Raw genomic sequence first — 6,975 nt, 5'->3', positions numbered from 1 at the left:
AAGGAGGGCCTATGGGAGTTTAAGGGATCCAAAAGAGGGCTTATTATGTTCTAAGGGGAGATAAAGAAGATTCAAATTTCGATTCGGGAACTTTTGGAAAGAAAATAATAAATAGTTATATGTATACTTACATATTCCAATGACATTGTCAATAATAAATATAATTGATAAAAAAAGTATAAAGTTCGTACGAAGTAATAACATCGTGTGATAAATAAAAAGAAAAATGTTTTAAACTGATGTGAATTATTCAAGCTCTCATACTACTATATATACTTATTGCAATCTATATTTTACTATCTGTTAATGCAGGAAATATTAGTATAATTACTTTAGATTATATAAAAATAAAATACAAAATAACAAAAATATTTGAAATTTTTTCATAAAACTTTTTCTTTTAATACAAAATAAGTTTCTTATCTGTTCAAAAAAACAAGTGGTCATTAACGTTAAATTTATTTCTTTTGACAGTTGAAATTTTCCTTATTTAAATAATTTAAAGATAATTATTATTAAAAAAAAAAAAATAAATGCAGTTGTTTTTACACTGTAAAAGAAAATCTTATTTTAAGGCCGAAAAGAGGTATTATTTTAAGAGGCAACATTTTTAAGGCAGCTTTGCTGAATTTACGCAATGCAATTTCCATTAGAGCTAAAAGCGCTGATTTTAAGACTCATCTGAAAATTAGAATCTTCTTTTTACAGTGATATATAGTTAAAGAATTCTACTTTTTGTAATATATTATACTATTGCATAAAAGGATGAAAAAAATTTTGAGCATATGATGTCGAAAGGTTTTTTCATGCTTTTTCGATTTGTGCAAAAATTTAAAAAAAAATTCAAAATTTATCTCTTTTTTTGAAAATCAAAAATATTTTTGACTTTTTTTTTTTTTTTTTAATAAAAGACAATTTTTATTTCTTATTTTTACCTCTTAAAATGAGGCTTAACCCCTTCACTGTTACTGACCTCTATAGAGGCAAAAATAAGTCGTGCCACCAGTGTGCATGACCGCTATAGCAGCATCTTAAAAATAAAATAGTTTTACTTAATATAATATTAATGTTAATAAAAACATACAATATGGTAATATAAGATTTAAAAAAAAAAATTTTTTTTTTTGCACACTGGTGGCACGGAAACACGATTTTTGCTTCACAGCGAAGGGGTTAAAGTGAATACTTTTAACCCTCTGCCTGGCCAGTTGACCGTTATTGACAAAAAGCCAGAACAGGCAGAGGATTAATAAACAAATTAGACAAAATGTGGTTTTTTTTGTTTAAGGATGTTTATTCACGGAAATGCAGATCTCCAGAAAAAAAATAATTAATTAACATTTAAATAATTAAAATAATATTATTAATTGTACTTTCTGAAAGAAGAAATATCAATTTTCAAGAAAAAAATTTAAAACTTTATAAATTTTTGTCTTGAAAATTGATATTTCTTCTTTCAGAAAGTACAATTAATAATATTATTTTAATTATTTTTTTCTGGAGGTCTGTATTTCCGTGGATAAACGTCCTTAAACATATATATATGAGAGAAGGAGGCAAATAGCGCCTCCATTGCAGGATTTCGTGCCCTGCTAAGGTAACGTTTACTACTATGGTAACGGTTGCTATGGTAACTGTTACCATGGTATATTTCACCAAAATTTTAATCCCCTCCCCCCTCTTTATGTTTTGATTAAATTAATAATAATTTATGGATGTAGTACAAAATTTTCAATTACTGTAATATATACAATTGAATAAAAGTCACGTTTTCCGGACTTTGTACTAATAGTAATTTTTGCAAATGTTGGTCTCTCTCCGTGTAGAATTTAAATACCTTTACTGATTTGATATCAATGACTTTTCACTAATTTAGATTTAGAAAGATTTTGAGTAAGAAGAGATATAGATTCGTTAAAAAAATGCAACTCTCTTTGATATGAAATGCATATATAGTATGCCCTTCAACATTTGGAATTCTGGATGAGCATATTATTTTATCAGTTCATAAAAGTGCATGTAAAAGTAAGGAGGCGTGGCGCCGGATGCGCACGTCATAGAGATTCACGCATTTCCGATGAGATCTAGATTGATCTTGCGTTATGATTCTTGGAGAATATATACCTGTTTATTTATGATGTAAACATACAAACATGCCGATAATCATCCTTGCTTTTAACAAACCTCAAGGTCTTGATTCGTTAAATTAAGGCACGGTTTAATATACGAAACTTCATAGCGCACTCTCTAAATTTGAATCAGTGAAAAATAAGTCACTGGTCTCAAATCAGTCGCTAAATTCTAGCTATTTGAATCAGTAACATTTCACTGATTTTCAGTCAAAGTAATTAATTCTCCAGTGAAATGTCACTAACTGTCAGTGAAAACCACTGATTCAAATAGCTATAATTTAGCGACTGATTTGAGACCAGTGACTTTTTCACTGATTCATATTTAGAGAGCAGTCTTTAGCTTTTCTTGTGATAATTTTCTTTCACTCTATTTATAAAATCAAAGTTTATTTCATCATTTCACATTCAATATATATACGCGGTATTTTTCTCCATCAGTTTCTTACAATATATTATTAGTATAAGAAAAATCAATTTAATTTCCAGAGGACTTTGTAGTAAAAAAATATATATAGATAGTCTGTTGAAGGTTTGTAGATTTTAATTTTTCCTCGCCCTCTGTTTCGGTTCCACTATCATAGTAGGGTGTTTTGAGAGTGATGCTGAGCGCCGCGACGCTTGCTACATCTCAGCTGCTTTTACGACGCTTTGAGTCGCGGGCGTCGCACCGGAATGCGCTAATGAGGAGTTGGCTACCGTCACACTTTCCCCCTTGGCGTTCTCTTCAGCCACCCTTGCGTCTGATGCAATACTTGTATATTCCACCAGTGCCCTCTCAAAGTAACCCAGCTGCAACTATACCAGAGTTACAACCGCACTACTCGACACAGTCTCTTTTGGTCTTTTGCCACCATTCGAGATTGTGTTCTAGTTGTTTTTTTCATTTCTTTTTTTTTTTTTTGACTTTCTTATTCAAGTGTTTCACTGCACAAAGTTAGAGACCCGTGGTGTATATACAAAATCACTGGTTTACATAAAATTTTGCTCACAAACGCAATCGTAAAGAAGTTGTATATATATATATCATTATATGTATAAAAAGGTGTCGTTTCAAGTATACTCAAAAAATATTCAGTATTCTTTGTGACAAATTTATTTTTCGACAAATGATATATCAAAAAGAATTTCTGAGATTTTTTGTGTTGGAAAATTGACATTAGTAAAGGCTTACATATTTTGGAAATACGTCTTACATATTTGTATACATATTTTAAGAGCGCTAGCTTCCGGTTATAAATTACTTACAATCCGCTGCTATTATTGTTTTAAAAACAATTGCACAATAGAAGAACAGGGAGAACAAATAATAAGTTCACATTGACGCTTTACTCGAGAGATTCGAGGTTATGTTTCTTTCTAGCAGAATCGACTAGCGCCATAAATGGGGATAGATAAAGCAGGCGAGCTATAAACTGCCATAAAAATTTCAGTGGTGGCGCTAAAATGTATCTAGGCTTCCATGAATAATTTCCACACAGGTTGTGATTGTTAGATCCATACTCTAAATCTTTTCAAATCAGCAGATGAGTTTTCTTTATAATGCATCAGTGGAATTTCACTAACAATCAGTGGTTTTTACTGATTCTCAGTGAAATTCCACTGATGAATTAAAGAAAACTCACCCAAGTAGAAATATCCGTAGCTCGCCGTAATTAAACACCGGCATGGTACTGATCCAATACTGGCTGTCGGTATTGACTTTCAGTACTGGCAGTGTACTGACTAATACACCGAATCAGTATTATGTCGGAGGTAAAAAAATATTAAAACCAGTACTGGCAGTACACTGTCATTCACACCGAATCAGTACTATGTCGGTGATAAAAAACATTAAATGAAAAAGTCTTTAAATTATTCCAATAGGTAGAAAACGATGATTTTTTATTTAAAAAAATGTATATTAATTTCTTTCGAATACTTTCCCTCAAAATTTTGGATGTAATTGTAATGTATTATTATATACCTATATAAAATATATTTATGTTTTTTTAGTTATTTTAGTACTCATTGAAATATGTGCATTAAGTTATTTATATCATGCATAGAATAACAATAAGTTGAGAATTTTTTTCTAATAGTTTTAAAAATAAAGCAAATGTAATTTTTTCTCTGTAATTTTTAAATATTATTAATAATTAAATATTAAATTTAAAAAATTTTTTACCATTCATATTTTACAGTCGTCTTTTATTAACTTATTTTTAATTATCATTTTTGTCTGTTTTAATATTATTTACGGTAAAAATAATTTATTAAAAATATTTAACTGAAATTGATATCCAGTTTTATTTCATTAAATCTTTGTAAAAATTGAAAAAATTTTGTGAGTTTAAAAAATTTAAGAATAAATTCATTTTATTTTAGTGATCAATAGATAATACAAACTTTGAAATCAAAACTTTTGTATTAGGCGAACTACTTCAAGTCAGCACTTCAAGCCAGCGCGGCTGTGCGGTATGCGTATCTGACTTGCGTTCTAAGGGTTTAGGGTTCGATCCCCCATGCGTGCGAGATTTTTCGTTCTTAGTTTTAAGTGTTATAAGTACAATATTTGTTCATTTGTAATATCAATTATTAAATAATTATTAAATTAAGTATAAGTGCAAAGTAAAAAAAATTGAATATTATGAATTTAAAAAAATAAAAAAATTTATAACACAAATTATTTTTTGTAAAATAATTTATTAAAAATAAAATAATTTAATTAATATAAATGATAATTATTATTTTAATTATTTATTGTTAATAATATTTTATATATTCTAAATAACATTAACTATTATTGGCTTCACATTACCTGTTCGTGGTAAAAATGGGAGTAATAAGCTAATAAGGATGAAATTTGCATTGGAAAGCGTGTTTTAGCATTTTGTAAAAAAGTGAGATTTTAAGTCCGGATGAGTACTTTGCCAGTATTATGCCAGTATTATTCTAGTACTACGTTAGTACTGGTGAGCGGGACAAAATCAGTACTGGACAGCGTTACCAGCCAGGGTTGGTCCACTACTGGCCCAGTACGGCAGTCAGTACTATTATACTGACTGGCAGTGTTGGGTCAGTACTATGCCAGTGGCACATTTCTACTTGGGCATCCACTGATTTGAAATCAGTGAAAATTTCACTGATTCAGATTTAGAGTAGCACAATGTTAATTTTGTCGAGAAGTTTACCCCCAAAATATTGAATGAATTGGTCTGAGCTTTTTTGGAAAAGTCTAAAATATGATAAGGAACGGCTGTTATGATACGTAAACTGGTTCAAAAGAACAAATCTGATATTTTTCAAAGAATTACATATAATTTTTTTTAACTCAGGCCCTTTTGGATTTGCCATATATTTTTTTTTGTACTCTCTAAATCTAAATGGTAAATATTTAAATAAATTTTTTTTTTTTCTTCAAATGTGGAGAGTATAAATTGAAATTTCATATTGTACAAGAATAGTTAAGAAATGCGCGTTCGAAGCAAAATGAATTTCGATCAGATATGAGGATCAGCGAGTGGTACAGAGGGTCGTAGATAAGGCAAGTTAGTTTGTCCATGACAGTGTAGCCGACTATATAACTGATAGTCTTTTGGTTTAAAGCCGCAGAAGTAATTCAATTAGCGCGTCTCCCTTTGGATTAGCGTTAAAGTAGGCGGCGCACAGCGTCTGCGTGCATGTAAGAACTTATACCATCGTTCCTGTCTTCCTGATCGAATCAGTTGGCGCATGCAACAACCGCAAGTCCAGTCATTCTTACATGTATGTTGCTGCGCTTGTCGAGGAAACAATGCTTATACTGATATGGTAATGCCAACCTTATATGTCGGCGCAAGAACCAAGGAAGATATAGGGTCACATAGGGCTATACTCAGAATGCAAGGTGCTACCCAGAGTCCGTGACATGTTGCGTGTGAAATCAGGAAAGCAATCCTCCCTTATCGAAACCTTCACCAAAGAGTCATCATTGACTTATGTTTTTAATGTAGATAATGTCTCTCACTATGCAGTATACATATATTGTATATATATATATATAAATAAAATATCTAATGTGACGATCAAATCCCAGGTAGCAAGTCTAAAAGTCACTGATTGATGTCGAGATTAGTTTCTACAGATAAATCAAGCCTTTGGTATTAAATGTCGTCGTCGTCTCTATATATGTACAGGATATATATATATACGATCTTCGCTAATGATCTTTATTTTTTTTATCAAAAAAATAGTTTCCTTTTCACCCTTGTCAAGAGTATAGATGTGTCTATATATATGTACTCATTATTGGTGAATGACAATTTTTGTTGTTAAATGAAAAATAAATCTTCGTTCTTTCTGTATTTGAGCAACAATTTAATAAAGATGTAAGCTCTAAATCTGAATAATAAGATATATAATTTATAAAAACAAGATCGATTGTGCACGTGCTTACGATCTATTTTCTATTCACAGGAGCTTTTCCAAAAGAGTCCTCTCAAACAAAAATTTATAAATATAAAATAATAACTATATAATTTATTTTTTCAGATCAATTTTCAATATCGCTATCGACGTTGGACTCTTTGATCGGTGAGTTTTTTTTTCATATTTTTAACCTATTTTTTGCTTAAAAGAGTTCATGAGCAAATAGCCTTTATCTAAAATCAATTACAATCAATACAATAAAAAATCCATAACATATTTGACTGCAGAATCTTCAAACTGATTTCAGTTGATTTGACAATATCATATAAATTTTTTCAGTGGCAAAGTTAGTAAAATAGAAATTCTGCCAATTAAAAATTCAGTTAATTAGAATTCTGCACTGAGAAAAATATGCTATTGAATCAATAGCATTTCTGCCAAAGGTATACATGGCAAA

This window comes from Leptopilina boulardi, unplaced genomic scaffold (assembly GCF_019393585.1).
Source record: "Leptopilina boulardi isolate dan_hultmark-lab unplaced genomic scaffold, ZJU_Lbou_2.1 LbouV2_354, whole genome shotgun sequence".
In the NCBI taxonomy this organism is placed as follows: Eukaryota; Metazoa; Arthropoda; class Insecta; order Hymenoptera; family Figitidae; genus Leptopilina; species Leptopilina boulardi.
The sequence above is the reverse complement of the archived record's forward strand: the minus strand, read 5'-3'. Positions refer to the sequence as shown.